This window comes from Selaginella moellendorffii, unplaced genomic scaffold (genome assembly GCF_000143415.4).
Source record: "Selaginella moellendorffii unplaced genomic scaffold, v1.0 SELMOscaffold_61, whole genome shotgun sequence".
Taxonomy (NCBI): Eukaryota; Viridiplantae; Streptophyta; class Lycopodiopsida; order Selaginellales; family Selaginellaceae; genus Selaginella; species Selaginella moellendorffii.
The window spans coordinates 254,717-264,621 of NW_003314322.1; the positions used below are offsets into that span (position 1 = coordinate 254,717).

At 37.8% G+C, this 9,905-nt stretch overlaps 1 long non-coding RNA gene across 1 annotated transcript; it reads left to right on the forward strand.

The window, feature by feature from the left end:
• Positions 1-8,949: 8,949 nt before the first annotated feature.
• On the forward strand, positions 8,950-9,165 carry LOC9644902. The gene is made up of 3 exons (XR_002994136.1): positions 8,950-8,967; positions 9,018-9,071; positions 9,142-9,165. It is a non-coding gene; the product is annotated as an uncharacterized LOC9644902 (long non-coding RNA).
• The last annotated feature ends 740 nt before the right edge of the window (positions 9,166-9,905 follow it).

Consider the following 9,905-nt stretch of genomic DNA (forward strand, 5'->3'; position numbering starts at 1 on the left):
ACTTTGCCTGCTCAAGCTTGCCATCGTGCCATCATAGAGAGCCATGATACTGAGTTTTTTCCCAGCCATCTTGCCAAAAGAGATCCACCCTCTGTAATCTTTTATCCCGGGCTATCATATCGGTATGACTCTGTAATCTTTTATCCCCAAGCGCAATGATTCTGCCCCAAATGAAGAAATGATTGACAGAAAAAGCTGTGGTAAAACTCTTTACTGTCAAAGAGTGTACCTAAATAGATACGTAGGCTAAGAAAAACTGTTTCGAATCATAGAAAAAAGGACTGCACAATTAGGTTGCTTTCGCATTTGTCAAGAGGTAATTTTGTTTCTATGTTTCCTGAGCTTTGTTTTTCCCGGCTTTGTAATGTTGTTCTGCTCCAAAATATAGGGACCCCCAAGCATCATATTAAGGAGCTGTGCCTCTGCCAGCACTTTGTTTCAGTGTGCTTCTATTTTCTTGTGGTTTGGCTATTAGTCTATTTACTTATTTTCACCATCTAGAGCCTGCACACGCTGTCTAAGGTTCTATTTTCTAAAAGAGATTGTAAAATCTCCTACAGATCAATGGGTGGCAAAAGAAAGAGGAAAACATGTGATCTAATTTTACATGAAGGCTGTATAATAAAAAAAAGTTCAACAAGTTTGAATTCATTTCTATATATGAATAGAAGCATGGATGTAAGTGTGAGAAATCTGGTATCCTTTGAAGAACCCCCAATAATTCCAAGATTGATACCCATAGAAAAGACTTTTAGAAACACTGTTGAAATTATTACCCTACCTGTTAATGAAGTAAATTTTGGAAATGGATCCAAAAGCATGGAAAACACTAAACATTTAGGACTCTTGCAAAACAACATAGATGGTAAATGTAAAGTAGATTATATTGGACTCATGGATAAGCATTGTGACTATTGTAAAGCTTTTCTTTTTGCTTCAGAAACACAATCACAATGTTGTCATGGTGGACGTGTGTCTAGAGAAAAACAAATTGAGTTCCCTCAACTGATTCGTAAATTATTAGATGGAACAGACCAACAAGGAAAATTCAAAGAATTAATTCGAAATTATAACAGTGCTTTGGCATTTGCATCTATGGGGGCAAATATTGATGAAATGATTGGCAATGGACCATATTATTTCAAAATTCATGGACAAGTATACCATTCAATTGGCAGTTTCCGTCCTAAGCAAGGTCATGATGCAAAATATTCTCAACTTTATATTTTAGACACACTAGAAGCTACAGAAACAAGAATGAAAAGTAAATATAACAGTAAATGTGATACAGGACTGATGAATGAATTAGATGCTTTATTACGAGAACTTAATCCATATGCAAAGGCATTTAAAATGCTACAAGATGTGGAAGATGAGCTTCATATGACAAATTCAAATATAAATAATGGACTACATAATATTGTAGTGTATATAAATGGTGAAAACACAATAGATCCAAGAACATATAATGCACCAAATTCAAATGAAGTTGCTGCAGTGTTTACAAACCCTACTGGGGAGCCTCTATTTAACCGTAGTATTGCAATACATCTGAAAGGTGAAAGTATGCAAGAGATATCAATTGTGACATCATGTTGTGATCCTATGGTATATCCACTGCTTTTTCCAAATGGAAATGAAGGCTGGTCACCAGATTTAAAATACACAGACAAGGGTTTGTCTTTAAAAAGAACTAAGATAACAATGATGGAGTATTATCGCTACAAGTTTGCTATTCGTGGTTTGATAAGAGATAGTTTTAAGATTATTGAATTTAATTCAGGTTTAATGGGTGGAAAATTCTCCCAACAATACATGGTTGACATGTACACTAAAGTAGAGGGTGGTCGTCTCGATTGGATAAAAAACCATCAACGTGAATTAAGAGCTAAAGCATACGGAGGTCTTTCTGATTTTGTTATTAAGAGAGTAAAACAACAAGGGATACGTGCTGGAAAACTTGTGATTTTGCCATCAGGATTTATCGGTGGACCGAGAAATATGAATCAAAATTATCAAGATGCTATGAGCTTAGTATGAAAATATGGAAAACCTGATTTATTTATTACAATGACGTGTAACCCAAAATGGTAAGAGATAACAAAGAATTTATTACCAGGACAAAGTTCTTCAGACAGACCAGATTTGGTAGCACATGTTTTCCATGCTAAAAAACAAAATCTTATAGATGACATATACAAAGAAGAAATATTTGGAAAAGTTAATGCATATATGTATGTTATTGAGTACCAAAAACAAGGACTACCACATTGTCATCTACTTGTAATTCTTAAAAATGAGAATAAAATCAAAACCGTAGATGATGTAGACAACATTGTTAGTGCAGAAATACCAGACCCAAACAGTGATCCTAAATTGTATGAACTTGTGAAAAAACATATGATACATGGTTCATGTGGTCCTAGATTTCCTGAAAGTCCATGTTACAAAAAAGGTGAATGTAAATCTCGATATCCATGAGATTACTGTGAAGAGACAAAAAATATTAGTGGCCAATTCCCAAAGTATAAAAGACATTATGATAGTCATAAAATCTACATTAAAAATAATGAAATTGACAATAGGTTTGTATAGTAAGTATCTTTTGTGTAAATATAAAACTCATGTTAATGTAGAGGTTTGCTTAATTGTGAAAAGTGTGAAATATATTTTTAAATACATATATAAAGGTCATGATTGTGCAAAGATACACTTTTACAAAGAAGGAAACACAGAGATAGAGAATATTCTTGATTGGAATGAAATAAATGCATTCAGAAATCGCCATTATGTATCAGCTACTAAAGGAATGTGGAGGTTATTTGGATATGATTTACATGGGAGATCACATTCAATTGAAAGATTAAATGTGCACTTACCAAATTTGCAAAGTGTTTACTTCAATGAGGGTGAAGAAGAAATTGCATTAGAGAAAGGTCATAGAACAAAACTTACTCAATGGTTTGAATTGAATAAAAGAGATGAATTTGCAAGAACATTGACATATTCAGAAATTCTGGAATGGTATATTTGGAATGCAAAAACTAAAACATGGGTAAAAAGACAACAAGGTTGGAAAGTTATAGGTAGAAGGTACACTGTACCACTGAAAGATAGTGAACGATTTTATATATGATTATTATTGTTGTATAATAAAGGTGCAACAAGTTTTAAACATTTACGTAATTGGAAAAACATACAATATGATAGTTATCGAGAAGTTGCACAAACGATGGGATTATTACAAATGACCAAGAATGGGATAGATGTCTAGAGAGTCTCTCACATTTCAAATGCCTTCTAAAATTAGATATTTATTTGGAATAGTGTGTCTCGTTTGTGAGGTTAATGATCCTAAAAAATTATGGAATAAATACAAGGTAGATATATGTGAGGATTTAATATGTAAATACAATGATGAGGATGTAGCATATGCACATGCACTTCAAGAGTTGTCTCTTTTACTAGAACAACATGGGAAATGCCTTTCAAATTATGATATTACTATACCATGTACTACATATCTAGAAAATAATAAAGAAAGAGCTAACATGTATGAGAATGAAATGTTTGAATACCAAGATATTGAAAGAAACAAATCGTTACTGAATAAAAATCAGCAACATGTCTTTGACAAAGTATGTAAAGCATTGGATGATAAAAATGAACCACAAATATTTTTTATTGATGGTGTAGGAGGAACAGGAAAATCATTTCTATTCAATATATTAATAACACATTCACGAGCACTTGGAAGAAAGACTTTGTCTGTAATATGGACAGGAATTGCAAGCACACTATTAATTGGTGGTTGCACAGTACATTCTACATTTAAACTAACTGTACCAGTCACTGAAACATGTACATCTAATTTAAGGGAAAATTCAAAGGAGGCTGATGAAATTAGAAAAACAGACTTACTAATTTGGGACGAAATAAGTATGGTTCCAGTACATGTATTTAATGCTGTAGAATGTGTAATACGTGACATTAAAGGTTGTTCTGATAAATTTGGTAGTATAACTGTTGTAACTGGCAGTGATTTTAGACAAACACTACCTGTGCTTAAAAGAGCATAATAGATTCAAATTGTACAAAATAGTGTTAAGTTCAATTTTATATGGTCATTTGTAGTGAAATATACACTTACAGAAAATATGTGTGTTAACAAAGATGAAAAGGAGTGGTCAGAATGGTTAATTAGACTCGGAAATGGTAATTTACCAAGACTTGATGGATATGAAGATGATATAGTAGAACTACCAAAAAAATGTACAACCAAGAATTCCATGATAAATGCTGTGTTCGGTCAAAAAGTATTACCTTCTATAAGTAACTCACAAAAAGCAATCTTAATGACATTGAATGATCATTCATTAGATATAAATGAACAAGTTTTAACAAGGATGTCAGGAAGACTGTTTTCTTTTAAAAGTGTGGATACAATTGATAGTGATTCCTTTGAAGAAATATTGGACTACCCAGTAGAATATCTTAACTCCATAACACCATCTGGGATGCCTCCGCATAACTTAAATATAAAAATTGGAAGCATTGTGATGTTTCTACGAAATCTTGATGTAAAAAAGGGTTTATGTAATGGTACTAAATTAATAATTACATCAGCGTTACAAAATGTAATAGAAGCAAAAATATTACATGGAGATAGAGAAGGAAAAAAGGTCTTACTACCAAGAATCATACTAAAACCTACAGATGGTGACATGCCATTTGTATTAAAAAGACGACAATTTCCTTTGAGACTTGCATTCTCAATTACAATATGCAAATCTCAGGGCCAAACTTTAAATACTGTCGGAATCTTATTACCATGTCCTATTTTAGGACATGGGCTGAAACGAACAAGAGAGCAAACCCTAGGCCAACCTCCCAACCCTTAAGGCATTACGGCCTTAAATCCCACAGGCCATGGAATATTCTCAGAATATTCCCGTGGTTCGTGTCATTCTCCCCTCCCTCATGACCCAGCCACATACGGCAGCCTCGAGAAGCTAAACGAGCCTCACATGGAGTCCAAGGCAATACGGCCATGGAGAAAAGATGTGCAAACGGCAACACCAACGTCGTGACAAACGGCCACAAAAGAAAGAAAGCAATACGGCTTTCTCACATGACAATACAGTCATGGAAACAAGAGAATGAGAATAGAACAAACGGCTCAAATCATATAGCAATACGGCCATAAAACTCAATTCTCCCCTTCCTCAGGAATGTCATCCAAGTCATAACCAAAACTCGGAAACACTCTCTTCTCGTCATCCTCAATTTCCCATGTAGCTTCGTCCATGGAATAACCATTCCACTAAACTAACAACTCCCTAGTTGTTTTCCGGCGTGTTTTCACCAATCTTTGAGCAAAAATATTGGCCGGACTAGCCTTCTCTGCATCAATCTCTGGAACCTGGATGATGGACTAATCCATGATATCACTAGAGTGCAAACACGCTTTAAACTTGCTCACATGGAACGTTGGATGAATCTTTGAACTAACTGGCAAATCCAAAGTGTATGCAAGATCCCCCACACGCTGTAAAATTGTCCAAGGTCCACAATACCGTGGAGACAACTTAGCACTGCCACCTCCTTTTAAAGACCGTTGTGCATCCGACAGCTTAAGGAAAACTTTGTCACCAACTTTGTACTCTTGATAACGACGATGCTCATCAGCCAATCTTTTGTCTCGTTCTTGAGCTTGCCTCATATTCAATTTTGCCAACTCAAGCTTGTCTTGCATATCCTCCAAGAAATCACAAGCATGAGGAATCCAAACCAAAGCCAAATTCAAACTCACAGGAGACCTAGGCTCATAGCCATACATCGCCATAAAAGGAGACATGCCAATAGCCGATTGATGAGCACTATTGTGAGCAAACTGAAGCAAAGGCAAGTATTTCTCCCATACTCCCTGTCGACTCAAATTTCCCACAAAAGACTGTAGCATATCTTCTAATAGTTGATTCATGCGCTCTGTCTACCCATCAGATTGTGGATGCTCACCACTACTCATGCTTAGTTTAGTCTCTAGTTTCTCAAAGACCGTTTGCCAAAACTTGGACGTGAACTTAGGATCCCGATCACTCACAATGTCACCCGGCAAACCATAGAGACTGAATAACTGGTCTACAAACAACTGAGCAAGTTCAGAAGCTTTTATCATTGTCTTCACAAGGAAAAAGTGAGCCATCTTCGTCAAACGATCCACAACAACCCAAATAGCATCATTTCCTAGAAAGGTTTTGGGCAAACCAGTGATAAAGTCCATCGAGATGCTATCCTATTTATTCTCGAGTACACGTAAAGGATGATAGAGGCCAGCGAGCTTCTGATGATCAACTTTGACCGCCTGGCAGGTCAAGCAACCACGTACGTAGTTCTCAACATCTGACTTCATCCCAGGCCAAAAGAAATGCCTCTTCACCAACATATACATTCTCAATACCCCCGGATGCCCAGCACTTGGCACATCATGACACACAACCAAAATCCGTTTGATGAGTTTGTCAACACGAGGAACCACTACATGTCCCTTCTTCACTAGGATTCCATCTCGTATTTCGAATGACGCAAACTTGTCACCCTTCAAATCTGTAGAGGCGTCCCTCAACAAAACCTTCGCGCGAATATCAGTGATAAAGGAGTCAAAGTCAACAAACTCCTTAAGCTCATCCAAGAGATTGCTGGATAGCTTCACAAATGAAATAGAATTTACCATCCTGGATAACGCATCAGCCACCTTATTGTCACCTCCATGCTTGTACCGGATCTTAACAGACATTTCCTGCAGGAACTCTTGCCAACGAGCAAGGCGGCCTCGAAGATCCTTTTGTCAACTGAAATATTGGAGAGATTGATGGTCTGAATCCACATAGAAGTCCGATCCATAGAGATAATGTCGCCATTCCTTCACAGCAGCAATCACAGCATACAACTCCTTGTCTCGAGTAGGCCAATTCCGCTGTGTGGCATCAAACTTATGGCTCATGTACGCAAGAGGATGCCCAACTTGAAGCAAAACAGCTCCAATAGCAATGTCACTTGCATCTGTCTCGACCACAAGAGGCTTTTCAGGATCAAAAATCTTCAACACCGGAGCAGAGATACAACATTGCTTCAAACGTTGAAATGCCACTTCACACTTCTTATCCCAACCATGAATAGTAGCATGTTTCGACGTATTCTGGAGAAGATCAGTTAAAGGGGCTGCTATCCCTGAAAAGTCCTTCACAAATCGTCGAAAAACTCTAGCCATACCAAGGAAACTACGGAGATCATGCACTGTGGAAGGTATAGGCCAATCAACCACGGCTTGAATCTTTGCGGGATCAGCTCTCACTCCATGTACCGAAATCAAATGCCCGAGATATCCAATCTCCTCTAAAAAAAACTCGCACTTGGATAATTTCGAGTAGAGCTTGTTGTCCCTCAAAAGTTGTAAAACACTTCGCACATGCATCTCATGTTCCTCCACGGAAGAACTGAATACTAAGACATCATCAAAATAATCAATTGCAAACTTTCCCAAGTAAGGTTGTAGAACGTGATTCATCAATCTCTGAAAAGTTGCAGGAGCATTTGTCAAACCAAACGGCATCACTAAAAACTCGTAGTGACCTGTCCTTGTCTGAAATGCAGTTTTCAGAACATCCTCTGGCTTGACACAAATCTGATGATATCCTTGCCTCAAATCAATCTTCAAAAAATATCGAGCTCCACGAAGACGATCAAGCAAATCATCGATACGAGGGATCGGGAACATATTCTTCACTGTCAAATAGATGGCATAAGTGCCAAAGGGGTGGCAACGCTTCAATGTGATTTTAATGACGCTCCAAATCAAGGAAATTTTTAGGGCAGATTGAGAGCTGCAAAAGTCTTACCTCTATTCTCCCTGCAGTTCAGCTTTAAAATATTACTATGTTCAGCTTTAAAAGACGAGCGAAAGGCCCTTCCTGTCTGTCATTTTTCGACAAGGTCGACAGTGACACTGATGAAAGGGAAATGACAGCGATGAAGGCAAAATTGACAGCACTGGTATGGTTTGGCAGCTTCAATCATCAAATCCAGTAAAAGATGAGAGGCAGATGAACGGAAAAAATAAAAAGACTGGGCAAGTTTGGGATCTCACCAGTGTGGGAAAGTCTGGGTAATGCTTTGCGTGTTCGTGTTTTTTTCCAACCATGCTGTTCGTGATTCCAGCAGAAGTTCTTGAAGGCCAAATTAATATTTTGAGAGTCAAGCTAGGAGAAGTTCAACTCGCAAAGCTCTTGGCAGGAAAGAGGTGGATCAGATGCCATACACACGTAAACCTCCTATTTTCTTTCATTTTTTTCTTCAGGAATTCCATCTCTTGTTGCCAAGCCGCTGGGGTGTAGGGAATTAAAATGCCTGATTTGGTAAATTCATGAAACCTTGTTCTGCTTTTCCTGACGAACACTGTAGGTACTCCAAAGGCCTCAGCTACGATTCTATACTTGACTGGAACAGCAAGGCTGCTTCTCGATCTTCCTCGCATTCGTTATTATTCTTCTCAGAACTTGGTAGCCACAATTTTCACTAAAATCTAAAACAAGCACTGACTAAAGTCACGCAGATACCCGAGTTCATTCAAAAATCTGGACCGCATAAGGTGCTGTTATAGTAGCATAAATTTTTTTTTACGATGCTAATCAAAATCTCTCTTTTTCACTTCTTTTTAGGTGAAAGTTTTTTTTTTTTCTGGCACAAGAGAGTGTGCACTTCCATTCGTAAGAGAAGCAGCCAAGAAGTACTCCGAGTTGATGTCTTTCAGATGTGTTTTGTGGAGGCAAGAGGAAGCTTCGATTTGGAAAAGCCAGTAGTTTTAGTGATAATCACGTGAATTCATTCATGCTTTTGCATGTGGAGCAGGCTTGGCACCGGCAGTAGTTTTCATCAAAGATCCAGGTGTCTAGCCCATAATTGTTTATGGTAAGAATCTTCTTTTCGGCTTCTTTGAGATGATTTCTTTCACTTTGCAGGTAAATTGACCCGTGACTCCTTCATGGAAACTGTGGAAGAACATAAAGTTCATGGTAAGTACCATGTAGGCTCTTCCTCCTTTTGCTATCTTTTGAATTGCAATTTGATGTGAGTGCTTTTCAGCTGCGAAGCATCACGGCTTCCAAACTCTGATGTGATCCCACGGACTTCTCCGCAGCTGGAAAAGATGTAGCAACATGGTACTGCATTGTGGCTGCTGGAAGGCCTGGTTTTCAGCTTGATCAACTCCGCAGTGTAAGATTTTTCTTTCTTGTTGTTTCTAGCTGACGAGTTTCTCATATTAGATGATGAGAATCGTGCAAGATGAGCTCATAAGCGAGGACATTGATAGCCACAATTTTTCTGCTGCCAGTGCATACAAAGACAAGCTTTTGAGCCTATCATGGCTTGACGGCGAAATGCAAAAGGTGGATAGTTATATAGCTCGCTGGTTAATTAATCCTCGTTTTTGTGCAGAAATTTTGCTATTACTGCCTCTCTTCTGAACCCATCCATGAAACTTGCAGGCCGAGGCAGAACCAAGAGCAAGACGTGGCAAGGATTTTTATGATATGTTTTAGAAGAGATCCAAACCATCAAAAGTCAGTGGTGAAGAGAATCAATACCTGGTGGCGTTTGGATGATGAGGAGCAAGATTTAGCATCGATGCTTATTGCTCCATACAGTGATGCAAATGAAATCTCGGAGGTTGGTTGGTTTCACTTAGACTTTTTTTCTCTTTTCTTCTCTCTTTTTTGCTATACAAAAGAGTTTTTCTGTAGGTTTTATCGTGGATTTCTAATAGTGTTTGTAACGGCGAGACAAATGAAATTCCATTCTTTGTAAGTGTTGTGGTGTTTTGAAAGTTTGGAGAACTCTTGACTGTG